Genomic DNA, 27,328 nt, shown 5'->3' with positions numbered 1-27,328 from the left:
AGCAATCTCTTTCATAGGGACACTTATATATATCCAGTTTGTGAGTCCACACATTTCATAATCTGGAAAACACTGGGATGACAAGAGGTGGTGACAAGTGACCCAGGTGATGGACATTGTGCTAATGGAAGGATCAACAATCAGATCAGGTATCTCTTTTATGGTTGTGGATACTGTGTTGGAATCGAGCTTGGAAGTGAATGAACTTTCTTAAAAATTACGCATTTTAATCATAAAATATCTCAAACCCAGAGAGAAGTCTAATATCCATCAACCACCAATCAATTTTAACAGATCTTGTCACATTTTCTTCAGATACCTTTTGTCCTTATAAGAAACAGAAGTACTACCATCTCCTTCATCTCTTTTCCTTTTTTAGTGTTGAATCTTTACCAGTGATGTGGGCTATTTGCATTGGAATAGAGCTTTTTTACTCTTGGCCTTACGTAGGTGCCATGTAGTGAGTAGGGTAGCTCTGCTAATATAGGGAAAAAAAGCAACATTTTCTCAGGTGTGATTACTGATCATAACAAGACAATTTAATTGATGGTGTTTGTGGCTATGAAAAATATCTTTTTCAGGGCATTCCTTCTGTGGCACAGTGGGCTAAGAATCAAACTGCAACAGGTTACAGCTGTGGCTCAGATTCAACCCTGGCCCAGGGAACTTCCATATGCTGCAGGTTAGGCCATTAAAAAATTAAAAAAAAAATCTTTTCAGCTTAAAAAAAATAGAACACTCTTTGCACACATACTTGAAGAATACAACATATATAATTTAAAGAAAAACGAACATCTGTGATAAATACATACACATGTATACAGAGATGTGTATTTATGAAGTAACCTACTTGACTACATTCTTTCCTGGTATATATCATTGGACATTGTATTTAAATTTTTTTTTTCCACTTAAGAACAATTCTTTAAAGACAGATCTCATCGTTCTAAGTGATGCTGCTGCACCCACCTGTTCCGGGTGGTGTTCTCTGGAAATACTCTGAGACTTCATGGTTTGCATGCAGGTGGTTTTCTAGGGAGGGCGAGGGAGTGGGGGAAGGGAATTGAGCAGAAGGAGAGGTGGGGCTGAGATGCAGTTGCAGCAAATGTCTGGGCGAGTCCCACAGGGACTCTGGACCTGGGATGACTCCTGAGTTGTCCTCTTGAGTCCACTGTGCTCTTGTGTAGGTGAGTGATTGGCAACTGCTTCTGAGGAAGGAGTGTGACCTTGGGCTTCTCTTCTACCTGAAGCCGTGAAACCTCAGAGTTGAGGGGACACCTGGGGGGGCACACCCTCCCCCTCCACTTCGGGGTGGGGGCACATTCCCAGTTTTTGTACCTTGACCAGTCGTGCATCTCTTACATTTTGCTGTGTTGTTGTCCAATCCTATGCCAATATAATGATTCTGAAATAACGGTTCTCTTCATTTTCCTCAAACACACGGGATGTTAGTGTTCAACATGATGCCGTTCAGACTTTGAAAAGAAATCTGGTAGGAATCTCATTGGAAGTATAGATACAGCAGATGTACTATTTGCAATTAAATTAAAAAATATTACAAGATGGTGTGAGGAAAAGACCCATATGACTGGGTCACTAGGCTGTACAGCAGAAATTGACACAGGCTGTAAATCAACTATACTCTAATAAAAATTAATAAGTATATCACAAAATTTAATAACAAATGTTTTATTTTTTTGGTGAAACACACTTTGTTGTTTTTGGAATCCCTGGAACATCTTTAAGGAAGCAGCTCTGAGACTTAAGTCTATTGAAAAGAGCCCACTTTTGGGAATCACGTGTACCTGAAATTAAATCTAGATTGTTAGTTGCTCGCTCTGTGACTATGGCAATTCACACTACCTCTCTGTGCTTTAATTTTTCTAAAGAAATAAAGGTCCCTTTGGTCTCTGAGAGTTCTCCATTTCTGAGAGAACACAGCCACAGCCAGTACTTCCAGCGTAGTGAGTCTCAGGACTGTTGTAGGTCTGACCTATTTCCTGGCTGTCTGTCAACAGGATTAGCTTATCATGGAAGGTTCCTTCAGGAGTCAACTCTCACACCAGGAGTGCCCTGGGAAGGTTGTGGAACGTGACTTCATGTCAGAGTCTCCCTTCTGCCAAGCCTGCCTCAGGAAAGACTTAATTCTTTGGCTCTGCCAGCACAAGGGAGCAAGGGGAAGAGGGAGAGGGGAAAAGGCAGGTGCCAGCAGCAGGACGCACAGCTTCAGAGCCCAGGTCCAGCTCCCATTCAAGCACAGGGTTCCTGTGATCGGATTGTCACTTGCCCAGCCCACACCGCCCTGGCCATCTCTAGCGAGGGGCCCTCTCGCTCCATCAGTGCTGGAACAGAGGCGACTTTAATTAAGACGGAGGGGCAGCCCACAGAGAAAGTGCTGGAGTCGGTTCAGCTCCTGAGCTCAGTCAGCATGACTCATCCCCCGAGCTGGGTCTGGCCCTTGAAGACTTGAGTCTCTGCCATCACGTCCCCTCACACGTATGCTCCCCTTGCTTTCTTTCCATTTCTAATGGAGAGAAGATATGCTTTATTTGAAGTGAGAATCCCCCTGTGTCCACGAACGTCCTCCACTCCCGCAAATTACTGCGAAGGGAATAATAACTCAAGGAGTGTGGACAGAAGGCAGTTTGGTGATCTCATAGAGGGGGTCCGCTGGGCAAAGCAGGGGGCAGGGGATTAGGAGGACTTGGCGGCAGAACACTGATTCTGAACTACACGTGCTTTCTTCTTGCTCGGAGCAGGCAGGCGCATAGCGTGCTCTCTCCACCTCCTGGGGCTGCGGGTCAGCGCATGACATCGGAGATATGAAGGGGAGCTCAGCCCGTGGAAATCCAGGATCAATCAATCTGTCAGCAAAGCCTACGGGGTATTTATGGAACATCTGATATACGGGGAAGGAAAACCCAGTGTACATTAGGATTCATTATTTTAAAATATTCTTTGAAACATTCAGAGAAAAAAAAATGTGATCCCTTTAAACACTGGAAATAGGTTTCTGACATTATTGAGAATGTAAAACTGGCTAGAAAGCTGCTGTGAGTTGTGGAGTAAAGAGACAGCTTCAGGGAAGGAGGCCTTTTGTGTATTCATTCAAGTGTTTATGCTGAGTCACAACTGGGTTAGACTAGCAGCTTCATCTGTCCTGCTTTGACTTCTCACCTCAAGACCCTACCCGCAAGTGCAAATCAAAACCACAATGAAATGAGAGTTCCCACTGTGGCAAGATGGGGTCTGCAATGTCTTGGGAGCACTGGGACATAGGTTCGATTAGCTCAGCACAGTGGGTTAAGGATCTGGCCTTGCCGAAGCTGCAGCATGGGTTGCAACTACAGTTTGGATCTGATCCCTGGCCCAGGAACTCCATGTGCCCCGAGATGGCCAAAAAAGAAAAACAGACAAACAAACAAACAAAAACGCACAATGAGATGTCACCTTACCTGTGTCAGAATGGCTCTCCTTGAAAAGAACATAAATAACAAGAGTTGGCAAGGGTGTGGAGAAAGGGGAACCCTCGCACAATGTTGGTGGGAATTAGGTTGCTGCAGCCACACTGTGGAAAACAGTATGGAGATTTCTAAAAAAACTAGAGATAGAACCACTATGTGATGCAGGAATTCCACTCCTGGGTATATATCCACTCCCCCAAAAACACTAATTTGAATAGATCCATGCACCCTAATGTTCTATTTATATATATAGCACTATTTATAATAGCCAAGATATAGAAGCAACATAAGTGTCCATCAACAGATAAGTAAATAAAAAAGATGTAGTACTTATACACAATGGAATACTAAGCCATAAAGAAGAATGAAATTTTGCTATTTGTGGCAACGTGAAAGGACTTGGAGGGAAATATACTAAGGTGAAATAAGTCAGACCGAGGAAGAAATACTATATGATTATCATTTATATGCGGGATCTAAAAAATGCAACAAACTAGTGGATATAACAAAAAAGAAGCAGACACAGACATAGAGAACAAACTAGTGGTTACCAGTGAGGAGAAGGAAGCAGGGGCAATGTAGGAGTAGGAGATTCATCGGTACAAATTATGAGGTATAAAATAAGCTAAAAGAACAAAATAGTGCCATTTACAGCAACATGGATAGAACTAGAGACTCTCATACAAAGTAAAGTAAGTCAGAAAGAGGAAGACAGATACCACATGATATCACATATCTGGATTATAGTATATGGCACAAATGAACCTTTCCACAGAAAAGAAAATCATGGATTTGGAGAACAGGCTGTGGTTGCCGAGGGGGAGGGGGAGGGGGAGGGGGAGAGGGAGGAAGTGGGATAGACTGGGAATTTGGAGTTGATAGATGCAAACTCTTGCCTTTGGAATGGATAAGCAATGAGATCCTGCTATATAGCACAGGGGAACTATATCTTGTCACTTATAATGAAGCATGATAATGTGAAAAAAAGAATGTATATATGTATGTGTGACTGGGTCACCTTGCTGTACAGTAGAAAGTTGACAGAATACTGTAAACCAGTTATAATGAAAAAATAAAAATCATTTTAAAGTAAAATAAAATAAAATAAGCTAAAAGGACATATTGTACAACATGGGGAATATAGCAAATATTTTGGAGTAACTGTGAATGGAATATTACCTTTACAATTGCGAATCACTATATTGCACATGCATACCTCCAATAGTGTATATCAACTATACTTCAGTTTAAAATAAAGACCCCAGGGACTTTGCGGGGCTCAGGGCAAAATGAAAATCCCTGACAGGGAGGAGGTCAGTCTCTCTCCCCTGGCCCATTGTCTCAATCCACTGTGGACAGGCCAGCCCGTGTGATTGTAACCTCCGCTATGGAATGCACTCAGCACATGAGCTGGGGGTGGGTCAGAGTTCTTCATTGCCTTGTCCACAGAGAAAGCCCTGGTGCTACCAGCTGGGTCAGAACTAGCCACCACCTTACCCTGCCCAAGATGCTGTGGGACAGGCCCCTGATGGGACAAAAGGGTAACAGCAAAGAGGTCTTTCCCCTACCAACACGACCCAGTGCCTGCCTTGTGCAAAGGATGGAAGTGATTGTGGGATGGGCAGGGGGACTCTAGGAAGCACCCAGGACCCCAGCGGGTAGCTAGGAATCCATCCCAGGGACGTGGGACAACTTGTTTGCTAAGGCTCCATGCCCCCAGCAAATGCTCCACTTGCAAAACAGAAAACCAAAGATAAAGCTATGAAGCATTTAAAGAGGGCAACCTCAGAACTTCAGACAAAGCTCAGGGCCCTTCTGAACTGCACAGCTCACATGTTCACAAAGCCAGCCTGACCCTGACTCTCTTCTGGAAACCACCCTCAAGTTTGTTCTCCAGGAGGGTTCCATCCTTTCTCCTTCTGAATCTCACTCCATCTCCTCCCACTTTCTTCCCCCTTAGAATATACATTCAAATCCAACCTGTGTTTTACTACTTTTTTTTTTTTGCGGGGAGGGGGGCTGCTCCTGCAGCTTATGGAATTTCCCAGGCTAGGGGTTGAATTGGAGCCACAAGCACAGCAACACAGGACCATAGCTCATGGCAACCCGGGATCCGTAACCCACTGAGGGAGGCCAGGAGTTGAACCTGTGTCCTCATGGATGCTAGTCAGGTTCATGGCCCACTGAGCCACAATGGGAACTCCCCCACTCATGTTTAAATGTCTTTGCACCCTTTCTCTCCATCTTCCATCCGATCACTGGCAGTCTCTCTTCAAGCAGACTTCTTGAAAAAAGACTCAACATTTATTGATGGTCCCCAGTGCTTCCAATGAGGCAAACTCTTGTCTCACTCCACAAGGTGGTGGAGTGAGTTTTATGGCAAAGGTCGTCATCAAACTCCTAATCATTCAGTGAGTGCAAGTTCAGATTTTCAGTCTTTTACCTTCTCCAACTAAAGACATGCTATGTGACATAGTCGAGAATGCCTCCCTTTGGGACCCATGGTTGGCTTGCTTCTGGCTCCTTCTCCTCAGTTCTGGAGGCCAGAAGTCTTCAGTCAAGATGCTGACAGGTCCATGCACCATCCGAAGCCTCTAGCCTAATTTCACACCTCGACTCTTCCAGCTTCTGGGGGCCCGATATTCACTGGCTGTGGCGGTGTCACTCTAATCAGAGTGTCTGTCTTCACATGGCCTTCTTCTCCTTGAGGGTCCCTGTTTCCTTCCTTTATTTCTTCCTCTTTTCTTTCTGTGGAAGGTGTTGCTTAGGTGTTGCACAGGACTTGGCTTCTTCCAGAGTGTCCTGGCAGCCCCACGTTTCCTAACTCTGACTTGGGTTTCCAACCCAGCAGGTTCTGAGCGACTGTTAAGTGGGATGAGACGTTGTGTCATGTGGGAGGACACGCTGGAGGAGCTGTAGGGAAGGCGAGCAGAGGGACTAGGGCTCGAGAAGTTTAGGGAGAACTAGAGCCAGAACCTGCTGGCTCCCTGCCCCCACTCGCTCCTGCTCTCACAGCTCAAGCCACTTGACCAGCCTGTTCTGGTTTTGGTCCTTGGAGGTGTCAGGCCCTAGGACAGTCAAATTGGAGGTGCTTTAAGAGCCCACATCAAGCTGGCCTTCCTGACCTTGCCAGGTATAAACCCTGCCTCAGGGCTATTGTAATACAAGCACTTTTCAAACTCTCAGAAATCAGCCTCTAGCACCCAGAGCTCTTTCACCACCCTCCTTTCCAAAATTACCCCTCCCTTGGTCTTGCTGCTGTGCCTGAATTCTACTCTCACTCACACTTGAGTTAAGGCATGGAAGGGGAACATGATGGAGGATAATGTGAGAAAAAGAATGTTTTTAGACGATCTCTCTCGCTATATAACTGGGTCACTTTGCTGCATGGCAGAAATTGACAAAACATTGTAAATCAACTAGAATAAAAAAATTAAAAATTAAAAAAAAAGCAAGATAGGAGGAGACAGGCTTCATCAGCCTCAGAGTCCACAGCTTGCTCACTTCAGCTCTGGATCAGGAAGAGTCTATGTACTGCAACAATGTCTGTTCAGAGTTTCCCATGGAACAATAATCTAAGATGTTCTGAGGGGCAAAGGCTCTTTGGCGGCACATGAAAGAGTGGGGGAAAACATAGCTTCACATCTTGGCTTGTATCCCTGGAGTCGTCTTAGGCTTCATCTGGGTTTCCTTATCTGTGAAAAAGATTTTCTGACTTGAGCAAAAGCTCAATGAGCAGTGAGGGATAAGGAACAAAGGACATCCAGGAGGCGGGTATCCGTAGAGTGTGTAGCTTGCCTGGTACTAAGTGCAAACATGGCTCAACAGTCTACGAACCTGCCTGGCAAAGCAATGTGTTAAAGTGCAAAGAATATATTAATCATTTTTAAAAGAACAAAGTGGAAATACAGCCTCTGGTTTTGCCCTCTTCCGCTAATGTCAAATCCCTTTATTCCTCACCTTTTTAGACCATCTCTCTGCTGCTGACCCTGCTCCCTTATGTAAATTTGCTCTCTAGTACAACTGGGTTTTTGGTTGGTTTAATACAAGGAAGACTTTTCTGTGGCCAGAGCTGCCTAGAGATGGAGTGGAAGGCCTCACAAATGCCCATTATTATAAGGGAGGTGTAAGCAGAGCCTGGATGACCACTTGGCAGAAATGTCCATTCTTAATTATTTATTTGACAAATATTTACTGTACACTCACTATATACCAGGCATTGTATTAAGCACTGCAGAAACAAAACCAAATAAAACTCGTGGGTTTAAATGTTTGGCTGGAATTTTAGGCCGGAGCTACAGCTAACTGCTCAGCACACATCATGTTGTTAATTTCTGTGCCTTTTTTTTATTGTTTACTTTGCCTTTTTAAAAATGATTTTAATTTTTTCCATTATAGTTGGTTTACAGTGTTCTGTCAGTTTCTACTGTACAGCAAAATGACCCAGTCACACACATATATACATTCTTTGTCTCATATTATCCTCCATATGTTCCATCACAAGTGACTGGATATAGTTCTCTGTGCTATACAGCAGGCTCTCATTGCTTATGCACTCCAAATGCAATAGTTTGCATCTATTAACCCCACACTTCCAGTCCATCCCACTCTCTCCTCCTCCTCCTTCCCCTTGGCAGCCACAAGTCTGTTCTTCAAGTCCATCCTGTGAATTCTAGTTACAGCTTTGTGCAGGTATCCCTCCCTCTAGAAAGTCTTATCTAAACTGCACTGGTTTGGTGTGGGTTCAATCCCTTTTCTGTGTGTTCCCAAGGTCCCCAGCTTTATCACTCTGTGCTGTGATTCTTGACACGCTGTGGATTCTTTGGGGATTATATTTTATTAGTCTTACTATCTCAGCAGTTAACAACAATGCTTGACATCAGGTAAAGGTACAAGTTGCATTTGTTGATTAAATGTGAAATGGGAACATACCTGCCCCGGTGATGACCAGATTAGGAAGGTTATTTTCTTTTTCCTTATGGCATCATGCTTTTCTTTTTTTAAAGTTTTTCCTCCTTTAAGTAATTTCTTAAATTATAAAATAAATGTATGTTCCTTAGAGAAAATTTGAGAAATATGAAATAGAGGATTAAGAAAATGAAAATTGGGCGTTCCTTGGTGGCTCAGTGTGTTACGGGTCCAGCATTGTCACTGCTGTAGCTCTGGTTACTACTGTGGCCTGGTTCAATCTCTGGCAAGGAAGTTTTGCATGCCACAGGCACAGCCAAAAAAAAAAAAAAAAAAAAAAAAGCAAACACAATGAAAACATATTTTTCTGTCTATAGTTTAAAATACTTTTATATATGTATTTTAAATGTGTTGTATGTTAATCAGCATATAGCTCTGTCAGTAACAGAGAAATCTCCAAGTATTAATAGGTGGGCAAAATACAATTTTACTTCTCCCTTATGTAAAGCTCAATTGGGTGTTTCCAATGAGAGGGGGTCTCCCCTCCCAGTGACAATTCAGAGGCCCAGTTTCCTGCCATTTGCTGACTCTGCCGTCTTTGATTCAGGGCTTCCGAGAGTGTTTGCTTGGTGAAAAACAGCTGCAGGGTCTTCAAGGGAAATTCTTACCAGAAGACCTGGAAATAGCCACAACACTTTCTCTTATAGTCCATTGTCTAGAGCTTAGCTTTATATCTTAGTATTATAACTTAGTATAAATTAGTATTACACTAAAAGTTAAAATAGGGTCACAACTAACTCCAAGAAAGGCTGAGCATGATCAACAGACCAGAAGCAAAAGGACATGCATTTCATGAACTTTTAGCAGCCCTCCAGCAAATTCAAACACTTTTCTAAGTACATATATTATAGATTATATTTTTAGTAACAGTCACCGTAAGACTTTTCTCATTTTATTACACAATCCTTCTCAAAGAGGATAAATATTATGCTCCTAAGTGTTACAGATAAAGACTGGGAGAGGTGAAATAACTTACCTGAGGCCCTAGACAAATAGATAGATAGGGAAAGAGAGGGAGAGAATAAACCAAAAACTCTTAGCAAAGATGCAGTAGTGAGGAGACTTGGTGGGTTGCAAGCGTTTGGAGTGCTCATCACTTAGAGTAAGTTGGTTTGGCTCAGTAAGTTGGTTGGTTTGGCTCATGGCCACTGTTCTTTGAGTGAGCATTGACCCTTGTCAACTTAGATGACTTATTGGCAGCATGCAGGACCATTCAACCCATGCCTGAGATTTCCAAGAAAAGAGAATTGGCTTCACTTGTTTGTGAATGACAACACTGACTCTTGGAACCAAGAAAATGTTTTTATTAGGTTGACTATTTCTCTTTCTCACAATATCCCATTGAGGGTCATGGGTTCCTGAAGTGTGAAAATAACTGGGAAAATTCAGAATTCGGCTAATACCTATTGGCTGCATTCGGAACATACATCAGCCTTGTGGAAGCCGAGCACGTGTTTATCAACACACAGAGCAAAGTTTCATTCCTCCTGTAAAATGACCTCTCGATGTGATATATGTATATTGAGTGCCCTGCTGCGACTAAGAGCTATCTAAAAAAGAAAAAAAATATAGCCACCTCCTGAAGCATGTATAAATTGCTTTTTTAGACCCTATAAAATTTTAGCTAGCACCAAACATAGAACTTCATTCATCATCCTGCAAGTGAGGACTGCCAAGGGAAGCCGGCTCTTCCTGAGCCGAAAGTGGCAACACTCCAGGATTGGCAGCAATCAAATGAATCATTTCCTGCTTTTAGTTTTAGATAAATAATCAGAAAAGATTGTCTAGATTATGATCCAAAAGCCATTTTTCATAGGTCCGAGGACCCAGAATCCTTAAGAACTTCATGTGGAAGCCCCTTGTGCTAATGACTTTATTGTGCAGAGCGGAAGAGATGGTAGATGAAGCCACCAAGTCCAGTTCTAATGCAGCAAAGACTTATGATTTCAGAGTGATGAGTATATTAAGCAGGTCTTTTTATTTCTGAATTTTGAGGCTTTGACACAGGAGCCATGATGACCCTGGAGGAACTGCCCTTCCTGGAGTTAACTAATTCCTAGATCTGAAGAATAATTCACGTGGGAGGGCATCTTTCATATGCACAATGACCAATCCAGAGTCTGTATCCCCAGGGTCTCACACTCTGGACCACTATCCACCTGCCTGATCACTTCAAAGCTGGGTACCAGGCAACTAGAGACAACACACATATACCCCAGGCCCAGTGAAATTATTCAAACTAGCGAGTCCTAAGCCTGCTTTCTCTGCCTCTCCTCAACTTTTCTGTGGATACCACAGTAAAGGCTCTTTCACGTGTTTCTCTGCCTCTGTCTCCTGACCAACCCTGACGCTCCCCTTGGGGCTTGCTACGCCATGGCCTGACCCCTTCTCTTCAGATCTGTGACTATAACAAACTATCTTCACAATGGCATTTGTTTCTGTATTCGTTGGTCTGGCCATACCTAAGTCATTTTACCACATTTTAAAACAGTGATGTTAGCATAAAAATAAAAACCAAGGACTTGAGTTCCAGTCCTGATTCTGCAACTGCTTTCCTGGTGCATCTTGAGCAAGTCTCATAATTTCTTTTCTTTTTCATTTTAGGGCTGCACCTGTGGCATATGGAAGTTCCTGGGCTAGTGGTTGAATCAGAGCTGCGGCTGGGGCCTACGCCACAGCCACAGCAATGCAGGATCCGAGCTGCATCTGCTACCTGCACTGTGGTTTACAGCAAGACTGGATCCTTAACCCACTAAGTGAGGCCAGGGATTAAACCTGCATCCTCATGGATACCATATCAGGTTCTTAACCCTCTGAGCCACAATGGGAACTCTGAGTTTCCTAATTTCTTGGACCTCAATTTTCTTGTCTCTAAAATGAAGTAGCTGGATCCTCTAGGTGAATCCTAGAGTCTCGTTAAGTGCTCAAATTCTATGAATTTGTTTCTTTAACATGTGATAGATTCATGCACAGACTTTCCAAATCATGTGATTTCTTTGTGGAACATTTTCTGATTATCTGCCATTTGATCAGCACCAGGTTGGACACCAGGGATCCAATGACGGATAAGATAAAAATCCTGCTTTCAGATGTATCAGGTGACTTCCACATCTATAGGGATACCATAGAGTTCCAGGAAACACCCCTGCTGGCTCACCTCTCTTTGGCCTCCTATGACCCAAAGGTACTGGAAATCACACATGTTAAAAGATTAAACATCAGCTGAGAAAACACAGAATTAACATTGACTATATAGGCTAGATATGATGATGAAATGCCCTCAGCTTCCTTTTTCCATTGCATGTGTGCAAACATGCACAAGCTGCATAGTCAAATAAGAGGTAAAGGCCAGCAGTAGGCCTCAGAGGTTTCCAATTTGCTAAGCTTCTACTTGACTCTGGAGGTTCTTATTGATTCCTTATAATTGTACTCATTGCTCAAACATTCCAGTTTCCTTGGGGAGATGCTTTTCATACTACTAATATCTTCTATCGTTTTTCTTCCACAAAGTGTCATATTCCCTCAACACTGTATTGGAGGAGATTTTCTGAGATTTCTGGTTTCTCCTTTTTTTTTTTTTTTTTTTTTTTTTTGGCAAGAAGAGGAAAAATTCCATTCTGAATTCCACTTTACAGAGTTTTCATCCATTGCATTTGCCTCCTCCTGATTTTATGTTTTCTTTATCTTCTGTGGCCTCCCCACTGGCATTAGCCACAGTTAAAATTTTCTGCTGCTGCCTCTCTGGGATTTTGCTGTTCCTCCCTTTCAGGTGTACTTTCCTATGCCTGTAGCAGGGATAATATTTTCAAAAAATATTAAAACAAGGTATTTTTCCTTCCCCATAAACTATGTTGCCTAGCAATTCCCTCTGCTCAATGAATCAACACCATTCATTGCTTTGGGGAGATTGTGGCTACCAACTAGAACAAAGAATTCATTGCTCAATTTTGAGTTTCATACTGGACCATTTTAAAGTACACAGAGAGATAATAGTCTCGACAGCCTACTTTTCATGGAAAGAGATTTTTTTTCTTTACTTTAAATTCCTCAAACTTCCACTTACATATAAAAACAGGGCTGAGTACCTGAGCTCTAGTTGCCCTTGGCCATCATGTAGAGAAGACAGGGAAGAATATGTAAATTTGTTTTGACTGGAAGGGAAAACCATGCTGATGTGGGGGAAGAGAGCCAGGAGGTGAGGATGAAGATGCTGCCTAGGGCTTGCTAAAAGCGAACCAGAGCCTGCACGCTGCTGAATTTCCACCCATGTTGGGTAATGCGCTGGACATATCACTGAGGGAGAAGCTGAAAGCAGAGAGGGCTTGCTTCAGTTTCCATTTGAAATTCTGGAAGGAGAATATTTCAGAGTCCAATATGCATGAAAGTTGATAGCAGTCAAGCAATAGTGGGGTTTGGCCAAGGGCAGATAGAGGACCTACAATGGTACTTCCAACTGCAGGTCACGTGGAGGGTCTCTAGAAGTTCCAAGGTGACCCTGTGTGGGATGAGGAAGGTCGGGAGAAGTGAGGAAGACTAGAGGGTGCTTGGAGGCATGGGCTCAGGGCTCTGTAGAGAAGTTTCAGGATGGACAAGCCCAAATAACCCAGCCAGATGGATAAGGCATTGGTGTCAGAGCAATGCAAGCAAGGGGGAGCCCACCATTGGGGAAGACAGCTGAGCTTCCCAGGGCAGTCACTCAAGAGGAGCAGCAAGTATTTCCTCTGCAGAAGCTATGAGGGCAGAAGCCAGGGGTTAGAATTTAAAATAACCTTGAACCAGAAACTATGAACTCCCTTTAAACCAGAGGTTAGTGGGAGCTGTCAAAGAGTGGTAACATGCAGCCCAGACACCCCTCTCCTGCTATCATATTTTTACAAAATTTCCTTGGGCATCCATCTCTATGGAGAGATGGGAAGCAGATAAGCTCAGGGAGAGTAGCACTAAAAACTCAGCATTTTCCCTGAAGAGTTCAAGTTTACCTACAGGATACTTGTTGTGTTCATTAGTTGGCTATCACTGGAGAATAAATGCTTTTTTAAAAAATCTTATATTTAGTGCAAGACAGAAGGGTCTGAAAGAGCATGTGAAAATACACATTCATTATGTGCGTAATTGCATTGAGGCCATATGGTCCAATAGCAGCATTCTACAGGCATGAAAACTATAGGCATGACGTGTTCCAGGTTACACATAGTTCTTGGCAAGGTCAAGATGAGACATAGATCCTGAGGAAGTCAGGAAGGGACAGGGAGCCTTTCCATGGCATTGGCCTCTCTGAAATATTGTTCATGCTCATTTTGGTTGTGGAGGGTCTGCTATCATTCTTAAAGATTTTATGAATTCTTAGAATGCGTTATCATGTCTACCCCCATTTTCATTCCTCAGAGGACTCAACAGAACTCAAATGAAAGCCTTTGATTATCACAATGCTTCTCAAGGTGTGGTCCCCAGACCACATCAGATTACCTGGACATGAGTTATAAATTAAACTTAAAAAAAAAGAAGAAATTTGGAGTTCCCATCGTGGCGCAGTGGTTAACGAATCTGACTAGGAACCATGAGGTTGCGGGTTCGGTCCCTGCCCTTGCTCAGTGGGTTAACAATCCGGCGTTGCCGTGAGCTGTGGTGTAGGTTGCAGACGTGGCTCGGATCCCGAGTTGCTGTGGCTCTGGCATAGGCTGGTGGCTACAGCTCTGATTCAACCCCTAGCCTGGGAACCTCCATATGCCGCGGGAGCGGCCCAAGAAATAGCAACAACAACAAAAGACAAAAGACAAAAAAAAAAAAGAAATTAAACTTTTCAGGCCCTTATCCCAGACCTGCTATGTTAGACACCTTGACTGGGGGGGCAGGCCCTGATGTCTGTTTTTCCTCTTTCTTTCTCTCTTTCTCTCTCTTTCTTTCTTTCTTCCTTCCTTCCTTCCTTCCTTTTTCTTTCTTTCTTTCTTTCTTTCTTTCTTTCTTTCTTTCTTTCTTTCTTTCTTTCTTTCTTTCTTTCTTTCTTTCTCTTCCTTCCTTCCTTCCTTCCTTCCTTCCTTCCTTCCTTCCTTCCTTTATTTCTGGCCATCCCTGCAGCATGTGGAAGTTCCTGGAATAGGGGTCAAATTGGACCTAGGCCTATGCCACAGCCACAACAACATGGGATCCAAGCTGCATCTGTAACCTATGCCACAGCTTTGTGGCAATGCCAGATCCTTAACCCACTGAGTGTGGCCAGGGATCGAATATGTGTCCTCATAGACACTATGTTGGATTCTTAACCTGCTGAGCCACAATCAGAACTTCTATGTCTGTGTTCTAACAAGACTTCCAGGTGATTCTGAACAACAAAGTTTGAAAATTCACGATATTATATTCTTTTGTTTGTAAATTATAGTTGATTTACATTGTTGTGGCAATTTCTGCTGTACACATAGTCACCCAGTCATGCATAAATGTACATTCTCTTTCTCATGCTATCTTCCATCATGTTCTAGCCCAAGAGATTGGATGTAGTTCCTTGTGATGGACAGTAGGATCTGTAATCAGCCATGTGCCCAGAAATTTATCTATTTTTTTCCTTAAGCGCCATAAAGAAAATTCATTTACATACTTTTAAAACAGAGATATGGCTGCCAGTTAAATTTGGTAGATAAAAAGAGCATTTCCTTTTCTGTTCTTTTCCTCAAAACCCACTAGAAACCATAAAAGAAGATGAAACAGAGAAAATAATGGAAGCTTAAGTGGAAGCATTTATGCTAACTGCTGGGAATGTGGACTGTGTCAAGGAAGAGGACTGAGCTAAGTGAGACACACTCACTCTTATGCTTTGAGCAGATTTATTTAGGGGCGAGAGTCAAATTTCCAGAAAGTCTAGACAATGGATTTGTCATTAGTGTGGTGAGCTGTAGGGCTATGGGCGGAGTGGGTCCCTGTTTGATATTGATGCAACAGCGGGGAATAAAGTAGAAACACCAAGGTACTTACAACTTAATTGGAAGAAAGAGAGGTTGGAAATGAAATTAATAAATACTCTAGGAAGTGAAATGAATAAATACTATAGGATGTTAGAAAACAAGAAATGTGATGGAGGAAAATAAATTAGAGAAGAACAATAGAGAGTATTGGGGTGAGGCGCTACCGGAATGGTACATGGGAGGGTTCATGATATTGTCCTAGTCCATGAGAGCTGCTATAACAAAATACCAGAAACTGGGTCACTTATAACAGGAGGAACTTATTTCTTGCAGTTCTGGAGGCCAGAAATTCAAGATCAGGGTGTCCGTAGGATTGGGCGAGAGCTGTCTTATGGGTCAAAGATTTCTTATACTTCTTTTTCAGTAGCGCTGGATCCCATTCATGAGGCTCCACTCTCATGACATAAGCTTCTCCCAAAGGCCCCCCCTTCCCAAACCATCACATGGTTAGGGTTTCACCCTGTACATCCTGGGGGTACTCAAACATTCAGACCATAGCAGATGTCCTTGCTAAGAGGGTATCATTTAGAAAAAGACTGGAAGAAGGTGATGGGATGAGTCACTGAACTTCTGGACAATGAGCATATGAGCAAGAGTGAACAGCATTGGCAAGTGTCCTGGTGTGCCTGGAGGACGATATGTCCAGGTGGCATGAGCCAGGAGGACAGTCAAAATAAGTCACAGAAATGATAGAAGCCAGGTCTTGTAGGACTTAATGCTCACTGTTAGGACTTTGGCAGGTGCTGAGAACCCGGGGCCCCCAGGAGGTTCTGAGCAGAGATGGACACTATGTAGTTACCATGTTGGGAAGAGATGGTAGAAATGGATTGATAGACCATTGCAACAATCCAGGTGAGAGAGGATGGCGTCAGTGGAGGAGGTGATGAGAAGGGGTTGAATTCTGGATACTCAGTCTCACCCTATAGTATGACTATCCACTTTATAGCTTTTCACTATAAAAGCTCCTGGTAAAGAATCCCATTTTTTACAAGACTTATTTTTTAAAGAGAATGTAATAACTTTTTTACTTAAACAGAAACTAAATAAATGTATTACAAGTAGTGATATTGCCACATTACATTTCAGGCAGGCTCAGCATTTACTCAACCCAATGTTCGCTAGTCAGAACTGTCCTTCATGTTTGCTTGCGTGTGAGAGAAAGAGAGCAGGAAGGATGAACTCAAGGCTTGGACACTGAGAGAAAGGAGCTGAACTTAAGTGAGAGGAAGAGGGCTGTAAACGGAAGAGGGGCAGCAAGGACAGGGAGGTAACATAGGGCATCAGTGATGGAAACGTTAGGTCTCAGACATAGGTAGGTAGGTAGATAGAGATATATGCTGAGTGGGCAGTTGGATAGGAGTCTAGGGTTAAGGGAACTGGTCTAAGCTAGAGATGTAAATTTTGGTGTCATCCAATGTAGCTTAAAGCCATGGGTCTGGATGTAGGTGAAGAAGAGAAAAGCAACTATGGATGGGCTCTGATGGTTTCTGAAATGAGAAGTTGGGGAGATGAGGAAGGCACAGCAAATGAGGCCAAGGAGCAGCAACTGGTGAGGGAGGGAGAAACTTCTTGTGCATAGAGCCTAGAAGACAGGGAAGGAAGATGGGTCCAGAAGATGGGGGTTTCCGCTGCTATTGATGGGTCAAGTAAGATGAGGACTGAGATTTAAACACCCAGTCTCGCAATCGGGAGACACTTTAACAAGAAGTTTTGCACATGGGGGGTGGGGGGTGAAAGTGGATTGAAGAAAGTCAATGAAGCAATACCCAAAAGGCCACAAATGCTTTGATTCTATTTATAGGGCATTCTTGAAAAGGTAAATCTAGATGGACAGATCACTGGTCACCACCCTGGGGGCAAGGGGAGAGATCAAGCACAAAGGGAAATGAGGGGCTGAGGGGAGTGAGGGAGCTGTTGTGTGTCTCCATGTGGTAGCAGTCAGGTGGTTATGTCCATATGTCAAAACTCACCAGAAAGTATCCCCAAAGAGTGAATTTACTGTATGTGAATTATCTATAAGAGATACTGGGAATGGTTGGAAGAAGATAATACGAGTAGAGGATCTAGAAACAGCAAGCACAGACACCTTTTTAAAGGAGTTTTGCTGTAAAGAAGAGCAGAGAAATGAAGTCAAAGCTTGAAAAGAAAGTGTCATTTTCTTTCAGTTAGATAAAGGAAGGCTGTGGAGGAATTTGAAGCCTGATGGGAATAATCCACTACAGACAGGACATTGACGATGTGGGAAGGCTTGCTAGAGTGATGTCCTTAAGGAGATGAGCAGGGTGAGGTTCAATCTCAGGAGAAGAGGCTGAACTGAGATGGTTCAACCCTAACAACAAACGCTGGGATTGGGTCGATGTGGTGGGGCGTTGGGGGCATGCAGAAATTCCCTTCTGACTGCTTTTATTTTCTTGATGACATGGATGCCACAGAGTAAGGAAGGGAGAAGGCGTTGGTGTTTTGAGGAGGAAGGAGGAAATATGAAGTGGTTGAAATGGATGGTAGCAAAGTGTGCTGTGATCCCGAGAAGATTGGAGCTAAGAGTTAAAGTGAGTTCAGGGGACGTGATTCTGTGGTTTTCTATAGCCACTGAGAAAGGTGAGAGCTGGAGAGAACCAGGACTGAGGCTTTACCAGATGGGTACAAAATACAGTGTGATGGGAGAGAATTTGACGGTGACTTCAAGGATGTGATTTTAATGACTGACTGGCCTCTCCAGCTCCAAATTTACTAGTTCCCTGCTATAGACTGAATTGTGTTCTCTGAAATGCATGTGTCGAAGCCCTAACCCTTCAGTGCGATGGTATTTGGAGATGGGACCTTTGGACAGTAATTAGGTTTAGATGAGGGTCATTAGAATGTGTCGCTTGTGATGGGATTAGTGCCATAAAATGAAGGGACTCCAGAGAGCTTGCCATGTGTGGATTTAGTGAGAAGAGGCTGTCTGCAAGCCAGGAAAATTCTTATTAGAAACCAAATCTGTGGGAACCTTGATCTTGGACTTCCAGCCTCTAGAACTGTAAGAAAATCCATTCTTATTGTTTAGGGTGCTCAGTATATAGTATTTTGTTATGGTAGCCCTCTTCTATAAACCCAACACATCAAGGGGACTCCTTTTTATGACATCTGTATTTTCTTGCTCCTTTTCTAAGAATGGGTTCTAATTCTGATCTGCTTCTCCTTTGAATGTGTGCTTTTTTTTTTTTGGTCTTTTTAGGGCCACACCCACAGCATATGGAGATTCCCAGGCTAGAGGTCAAATCTGAGCTACAGCTGCTGGTTTATGCCACAGCCACAGCAACATGGGATCTGAGCCACATCTGTGACCTACACCACAGCTCACAGCAACACCAGGTCCTTAACCCACTGAGTGAAGCTAGGGATTGAACCTGCATCTTCATGGATACTAGTCAGATTCGTTTCCACTGAGCCATGACGGGAACTCCCGAGTGTGTGCTTAAATGCCTTGCTTTCAATTGGGTTTTCCCTAGTTATCGATTTAAACTTGCAGTATCCCTACAGAAAACCCCTGTATTTGCTCTTGCTGATACCTTATTTTTCTCATAGCATATAAACTCTCTCATATTCTGTGGACCTTACTTATTTTATTTTAGTAGTCCTTCTCTTCCCATTAGATTGGAAGCGTCATGAAGGCAGGGGGCTTTGGTCTTTAGCTCACTGTTACATCTCTAAATTCTCCCACCGTGCTTGGCATATAACGGGCATTCGGTAAATATTTTTTGAGTCAATGAATGAGGTCAGGACATTTTTACTATTTGACATTATGTCTGAATTAGAAATTAACCTTCAAACATTTCATTCTGTTGTCAATGTCTCTGTTGAATTGTGGTTTCTCTTCTTGGGTCCCGAAGCATTTCTTGCCTCTGCGGCTAAAGGTGTGATTTTAGGTCCAGCCCACCTAACTTCTTAAGGCTGTATATTGAGACGGTATAATATGTGGTTCCTGTACAGAGCTCTCATTAGGGAGAGTATCCAGGGTTCAGTTAATTCCAGTTCCATTTTCATCTGTGGTTCTTTCTTGCAATTCCAACCCTGAGGTTGACTTTGGAACATCGTCTTTCTTGAGTTCCCACAATATTTGCTCTAGACTAATGAAAAAATGAATGATCATAAATATAATTACTCTGAAGGCCTGAGGCTATTTTTGGTATACTTGGAAGGAAGATGGGTTTGCAGGAAAAGTAATTGACAGCAGGGGACTTTAGGTATTTTTCTCTGTTGAAACTGATGGGTACCAAAAATAAATAGCATTTTTCATCCCCCATAGGTTCTACCCAAATGGAGAACTAAAAAATAAGGCATATGATATACTTGGGTTAAAATGTCACCTTTGTTACTGTTAAAAATTGAGGGGATAGGCTAACGTGAGGGCCAAAGAGACCTGCCCCCAGGCAAACTAGATATGACCACACTGCCACTGCAGTGGACCGAACTGGGCTCCACCTGCAGCAGGGGTGGGACTCCCTGGTGACAGCTGAGGCCATTGGCTTCCCTCAGTCAGCCTGGTCCAGTGGGAAAATAAGGATGACCAGAGCTGCACTCAGGGAGCTCTGGGGACATGGGACATTCCTTTCCTATGGAGGGAGCATTTCCAAAATTTATCTGTTCATGGAATATTTATCATATAGGGTCTCAGGGAAGGCACTTTGAGAAGTGCTGGTGTGGGTAAGTGTGGTGCCTCCATCTGTAATGTTTTATGAAACAACACAGACATCAATTTTTATGGAGTTTCATTGACTCATTGGCAAATATTTTTTAAAATTTATTTAATTAATTTATTTGTTAAATTTTATAAGGATTTTTATTTTTTCCATTATAGCTGGTTTACAGTGTTCCATCAATTTGCTACTGTTCAGCAAGGTGATCCAGTTACACATGCACATATACGTTTTCATTGGCAAACATATAACAAACCCCTGTAACACGCTAGTCGTTGTGCTAGGCATTGGGCAGGTAAGAATAGGAGAGAAGAAGTCAAAAAGATAAATAAGTCAAGCCCTGGCTTTCAAAGAATTTCTACTCTAAGTGGGTGAGATGGATACACAAACTCTTTTTTTTATTTATTACTTTTTGAAATTAAACATAGTTGATTTATAATATTGTGCCAGTTCCTGCTATACAGCAAAATGACTCAGTTATATATAGACGTGCGCACACACACACACACACACACACACACACACACACAGACACACACACACATTTTAAAAAAATATTATTTTCCATCATAGTTTAATCCCAGGAGACTGGATATAGCTCCTTGTGCTGTACAGTAAGACCTTATTATTTATTCATTCTAAATGTAACAGCTTGCATTTACTAACCCCAAATTCCCAGTCCGTCCCACTACCCCCCTCTTCTTTGGCAACCACAAGTCTGTTCTCCACCTCTGTAAGTTTGTTTCTGTTTTGTATGTAGGTTCATCTGTGCCATATTTTAGATTCCACATGTAAGTGATATCATAAGGTATTTGTCTTTCTCTTTCTGACTTGCTTCACTTAATATGAGACTTTCTAGTTGCATCCATGTTGCTGTAAATGACATTATTCCATTCTTTTTTATGAGTGGGTATTCTATTACATATGCCACACCTTCCTAATACATTCATCTGTCAACAGACACTTAGGTTGTTTCCATGTCTTGGCTATTGTGAATAGTGCTGCTATGAACATTGAGGTGCATACATCTTTCTGAACCAGAGTTTTGTCTGGATATATGTCCAGGAGTGGGATTGCTAGAACATACAGTTGTTCCATTTTTAGTATTTTGAGGAACTTCCATACTGTTTTCTATAGTGGTTGTACAAATTCACGTTCCCACCAACAGTGTAGGATGGTTCCCTTTTCTCCATACCCTTTGAAACATTTATTCTTTGTTGAAGTATCAATGACGGCCATTCTGACCAGTGTGAGATGGTACCTCATCGTAGTTTTGATTTGTATTTCTCTAATAGTTAGCAATGTTAAGCATCTTTTCATGTGCCTACTGGCCATTCATATGGATATGTAAACTCTTAAAATCGCCTGTGGATGTAGATAGAAGAGATGTTACCTTTCAATGTGAAGGATGCCTCTGACTTTAGGTCATGGGCTAGCTGACTTAAACAAAGCGGAGAAAATTTTCCTGAATTTGTCTCCTGGTATGATCTTGACTTCAAAAATGGAAAGTAATGTAGGAAAAGGCCCAGTTATTTAACTGTACCAGTGAGTTGAATTTTATTTATTTAAGATTTTTATCAGACTAAGCAAATAATTAGATTGAAATACCAAGTCACACATGGGCTCCATCCCTTGTGAGCTGGAGTCCAAAAATAATGTGGAGTAAACAAAGGAACCTGAGTTCAGATTCCAGCTTCACAAATAAGTGATTGGCTGTGTGATTTTGGGCAAATCACTTAACTTCTACCAAAGCTTTGCTTGCATAGGGGATTATGACAAAAGCCTTTTTACCTCCCAGCATCCTGAAGGGCAGGTAAGAGAAGGGATATGAAATCTACCTATAAGCTGTAATATGCTAATTAAGGTAGATACATTATTATTAAAGCTTATGAAGTGTTTTGGAAGTGGAAGGGAAAGTATCTACAGCCTTATTTCATATCTTTGTTTCTAAATTTTGATGCAGTCTGCAAATACATAGATAGTACCAATCTCAGCCATATTTTATTTCTCTCCTAAATTTTGGGGTAGAGTCTATGACTTTTTAAAGAGATGCCTTTAATATGTGGATTATTTAAAAAGCATAGAGAAGACTACACTAAAATCCTATGAGAAAAGTCTTTGTTTTATGCCCGATTTTACAAATTCAATTTTTCTTTAAATGTACTAATATTAAAAAACAAACCACCAGCAACCAAAAAAGGCTTCTGGAAGGAGAGATATTTTACCCAAAATATTAGCATGAAGAGATTTTTATGGCTGGTTTAAAAACCCCTTAAATTAGGAGGTTGTAATGGAAAGTCTGACAGGCTTAAATAAGGCAGTTCAAAAATATATTCTTAACACTTAACACATACCATACATGAAATGTATTTTTAACATGCTATATGTTTATCACAGATTAAATACTTAAAAATGGAAAAACAGCCCAAACGTTTCTTAAATATTTGCTTAATATGGTCAGAACACGTTAAGAATTGTAACCGTAAAGAGTACATGTTAAGTGTTTAACTAAGATCAAATGCGATAAAATGGTTTTCTAGATGTTAAGCAGGTGATAAAAATGTCATGTGAGATGACAGATTACAGTTTCACCCCAAATTTTCTCTAATTAAGATGAGACTATGGAGAGACACTTGATTGGCTGGCTCTAAGTCCTGAATTTGTGAATATCATGGTCCAAATTGGTTTGATCCGTTTTTCTTCTGAAGGACCTGTTGAAAGCATCTGAAACATTGTTTTTCTGTCAAGATGTTGCCTCCTCTTGGAAGCCTCCCCTGACTGCTTTCAGGAGAGATGAGGCACATCTTATCTGCATCTTGTGCCAATCTGTGTGACATTATGTGGTAACTCATTTTATCACACCAAATTGAACAGAGTTCTAACTCTGTCGCTACTAGCTGTGGACCTGGGGAAAGCTCTCCTTTGTAAAATGGAGATGATTGTAGGACCTCTTTCCTTGGGTTGTTGTGAGGATGAAATGAAAAGTGCTTAGCATGGGTTCTAGCACAGTGTTCTTTCAACTCTTAACCAGTTACTCTTCACGCTAGAATTTTCAATGTGTTCTGGATCATAGGAAGCAAATAGTTGAGAAACTTTGGGGTTCCCCTCATTTTAAATTACTTAATGAGCAATAAATAGATAATAACATGTTAAAATACTTTGCAATATATATGTTGAGTTAATTTTTTAAAAAAATTAACAGTTTTGAGACTATTTAAAATTCTGATTTACCCCTCCCAGTAGACTGTCATTTTCATCATATTTTCTGCCTAGCTCTGTTGGTAGTATGTTATAAGGGCTCATTAATTGTGTACTGAAAAAATAAGTGAGTGTAGACACCCTACTATATAGTTTGCCTAATCAGTCTCATTAGGTTTTTTTTGCAGTTTCTAGAGCTTCAGAGATTTCTGATTAATCTACTACCAATTAGAGAAACCATTTCTAAATTGCAAAAGTCTTGTCTTTTGAACAAAAAGCCTAATGTAATTAATATGTCTATAAATTAATATGTCAAGTAAGGTAGCTGGAAATGAGTTTTGGCAACTTCTGCAGATATTAGGCAAATATTTCTTAATTCTGCAACTCTGGCCAGTTACATAATCACATTATGTTTTCATTTCCTTATCTGCACAGAGAGAGTAATAAACTATCTACTACACAGGCTAAATGAATTAACGTGCAGCAAGTGCTTAGAAAGTCTGGCACATAGTAAGGACTCAGCTGATATATGGCAATGTTGTTGTAATAATCATTACCATTACTTATAATTATATAAGTAATAACTATAATGATTATAATATGTTAAATGCATTACTATAGTGCCCTTACTGTTATTTAGCATGCTGAATGTATTCTATTTTGTTTCTGTTCTTGCGTATTTTCACTCTTGTGTTCCATGTCTTTGTCCATAAACTTCTGGGAACAGAGGGATTGTGTACTTTAGTTTCACTGACACCCCCACCCCTCTGCAGTCTCTCCCCGTGATTCTGATTGGCAGAGTTTCTTGAAAGATGGCTCCATTCCCGACTCCTCCACCCCTCGGACAAATACTGCCATTGAGAGAAGAGCCAGAATGTCAATTTCTTAGGTGAAAAAAGCTTCTTAAGATAACTGATCAAAATTCTCCCTCTCCTTCTTTTTTTTGAAAGAAAATATTGGTGGCTTAGAAAAATTAAAAATGAAACAGGTAATTGAGTCCAGCTGGCTCAGCTGCCAACAAAAATCTGTCTCTTAGAGCCACCGTGGCTCAGAGCACTTGGAAATTAATGGTGTGGAATTAATTTGAAGTTTACAGCAATTTTGCACACAAGTGCTTTTAACACTAATCTCAAATTGGGAGATTGTTGGCATTGCCTCTGACCTCATCCTTTTATCTCTGCATCACTAATAGGCCTATTTTATTCAGAAAAATTTCAGGATTTATCCTAATTTTTGGTAAATTGTCAGACTTTATAACTGAACCTTTTCTTTCCTCAAATTCCTATGTTGTTGTTTAATTTAAGAAGAGTTTCTGTGCCTTTATTTTTTTTAACCTAAACATGTGAGTGATTTCTAGAACTGTGGGCAAAAATCAGTTTCTGAAATCCAACTAATAATTCTTCCAACGAGTCTGCTTTTAAGGAAAATGTAGGGAAGGCAGTGGGCTTATTGAATTTTAAGCACTTTACCTAAAACCTGCTTGACAAAATTAATAAAAGACCTTTGGGAGCTATGGAGCATATACAGATGTCACAGATTTTTTAAAAATTAGTTTTATTGAGATATAATCACATGCCATAAAAGTCACCCTTTTCAAGTGTACAATTCAGTGGTTTCATTCTATCTACAGAGTTGTTCAACCATCACCATTATCTAATTTTAGAGCAATTTCATCATAGCCAGTAGAAACCCCATGTCCATTAGCTGTCGATCCCCAGATCAGTCTCTCCCAGCTCCTGGCAACCATTAATCTATTTTCCATTTCTCTGAACTTGCCTATTCTGGATATTTAATATAAATGAAATCATGTAATATGTAGGATTTTGTGTCTGGATTCTTTCACTTAACATGTTTTCTAAGGTCAAGTATGTTGTAGACGTTATCAGTAATTCAATTCCTTTCATTGCTGAATAATATTCTTCTGAATGGATATACCACATTTTGTTTATACATTCATCAATTGATGCCATTCAAATTGTTTTTTTTTTTTTTTGGCTATTATGAATGATGATACTATAAATGTTTATATTCATTTTTTTTCCCTGTGGAATTATATTTTAATTTCTCCTGACTAAATACCCAGGAATAGAATGGCTTAATCAGTATGAGATTGGTAGATGCACACTTGTACATTTATAATGGATAAGCAATGAGATCCTGCTGCATAGCACCCAGAACTATATCCATTCCCTTGGGATAAAACATTATGGAAGGTAGTATGAGAAAAAGAAATGTATATATATATGTATGATTGGGTCACTCTACTGTACAGCAGAAATTGACACAACACTGTAAATCAGTTAAACTTTAAGAAACAGTTTTCAAGAAAAAAAAAGAATTGCTAAGTCAGATGTGAAAGACTGAATATACAAATAGAAAGTGGCCAGAACATATATAAAAACAGAATTTGGACCCTTAACTTGCAATGCCCAGAAAACCAATCTCCTTAACTGTATAATAAATAGCTCAGAAAACTCATCTGCTCTAAGATGGCTATCTTTAGCAACAATCCAGGAAGCTAAATAATACTTCTGTAATACTTAACTCCAAACACCCAGGATTTGATTAGTAACTAACAACTTTCCCAATTTTGTCCTGGTTTACAATGTAGGATCAACCAGAAAGAGCCATATTATGTCTCCCCCAACTAATCATGTAGGAGGCTAGGCTCCTAGTTATCCTGCCTTCAGCTTCCCCATGACCACAACGTCCAATCAGGGCACACCCTTTTGCTACTATTAAGCTTTTCAACTCCTCTGCTTACCCTTGGGTGTCCGCAAAAATGTGAGTAATGGTGGCTGACTCTCTTGCCATACCAAGCTCTGAATAAACAGTCTTTTCTTTTCCCGTTGGGTTGGTCTTCACTTATTTCCATATATGTTAATTCTGTGTTTAACATTTTGAGGAAGTAACAGGCTATTTTCCAAAGTGGCTCACGTACCACAGATTTTAATTCTCCATTGCCTTATTATTTGTGCAAGCAAAGGGCAAAAGGGAAAGAGTGCACAACGACTGAGTTTGCTGGAGCAAATGATTTTATTGAAGTATTTTTTCATTAATGTGGTGGACAACAGAACTGGCTTCAGACCTGGGAGTCAAAGTGGATCTTTGAGTCTTCAGGTAGAGATCTTCAGGAGTTAGTTGAAAATTCAGTACTGGAGTTCAGGGAAATAGACCAGTGTGCAGAGTATCAGTATTTTCTACATCTTTCTTTTCTTTTAGTTTTCCCATAAAGTTTTATTGATGTATAGTTGGTTTACAATGCTGTGACGATTTCTGCTGTACAACAAAGTGATTCAGCTATACACATACCCATTTCTACATCTTTCTTGCCATTACATTTGCTTTTCCAAACTGTTTCCTTTTGCCCCTCACACCTCTACCTTGAGAGTCTTCCTCATTGAAGATCATTCTTTCCATCAGGTTTCTCCACTGGTGTGTCCTCCTCTGGGCTCTTAAGAACTATAATAAGCCTTCTATAATAAGCCTTTATCCTTATTAACTGAGCCCTGGTACAGTGATCTGCAGCTTTTGGGAGGAAAAGTCTGGGAGACAAGACAGTGAACCAGAGAGATACCATGGCACCAGGAAAGTCTGGAACCTTACAAAAAAAAATGATCACTTTTTGTTCAATTGGTTTGTTTACTGTTATTAAGAGCTAACAAAAGAAGAGGTGTTTCAAAACTATCTCCCCATATGAGCTTCATTTTAACTCATTGATATTTGGTTCAAATAAGTTGATAAATGCTGAGGGATCAGATTTAGATCATTTTCTTTAGGACTCCTCCGAGCCTTCACATTTAAGGCATGTTGTGAAACACCAAGGGAATAGGTAGTGGATTTGTCTTTCAAGTTCACCCACCTCCACCCTTGTCTCTGTGTAGCATCTATTAACATCTCCTAGGATTGCAGTTTTGGAGTATATGGTCTCAGTTTCTAAAATTCATTTAATTGGTTCCTTCCAGCCCCATAATTGGTTGAATCGAATGGTGGCAAAAGAACAAATTAAGGTCAAATCTTATTATAGAAAATATGGTTAAAATATTACTATAACCAAAATGTT

At 41.1% G+C, this 27,328-nt stretch overlaps 1 protein-coding gene across 31 annotated transcripts in view; it reads left to right on the top strand.

Moving 5' to 3' along the window:
• The window catches only part of RAB28 (RAB28, member RAS oncogene family), a 561,352-nt gene that overhangs the window by 312,265 nt on the left and 221,759 nt on the right, over positions 1–27,328 (top strand). The window contains exon 7 of one of the 31 annotated variants that reach the window (XR_014811789.1): positions 15,111–15,216. The exons of the other annotated variants lie outside the window; for them this stretch is intronic. The gene's annotated coding sequence lies outside the window, so the exon portion shown is untranslated. The remainder of the gene's footprint in view (positions 1–15,110; positions 15,217–27,328) is intronic. 31 annotated transcript variants of the gene reach the window in all.

This window comes from Sus scrofa, chromosome 8 (assembly GCF_054392235.1).
Source record: "Sus scrofa isolate SSC_HxYL_T2T_F1_AM1 chromosome 8, Sscrofa_HxYL_maternal_Yorkshire_Landrace_v2.0, whole genome shotgun sequence".
NCBI classification, from domain to species: Eukaryota; Metazoa; Chordata; class Mammalia; order Artiodactyla; family Suidae; genus Sus; species Sus scrofa.
Note: the sequence above shows the minus strand (reverse complement) of the source record. Positions and strands in the feature narration are given on the sequence as shown.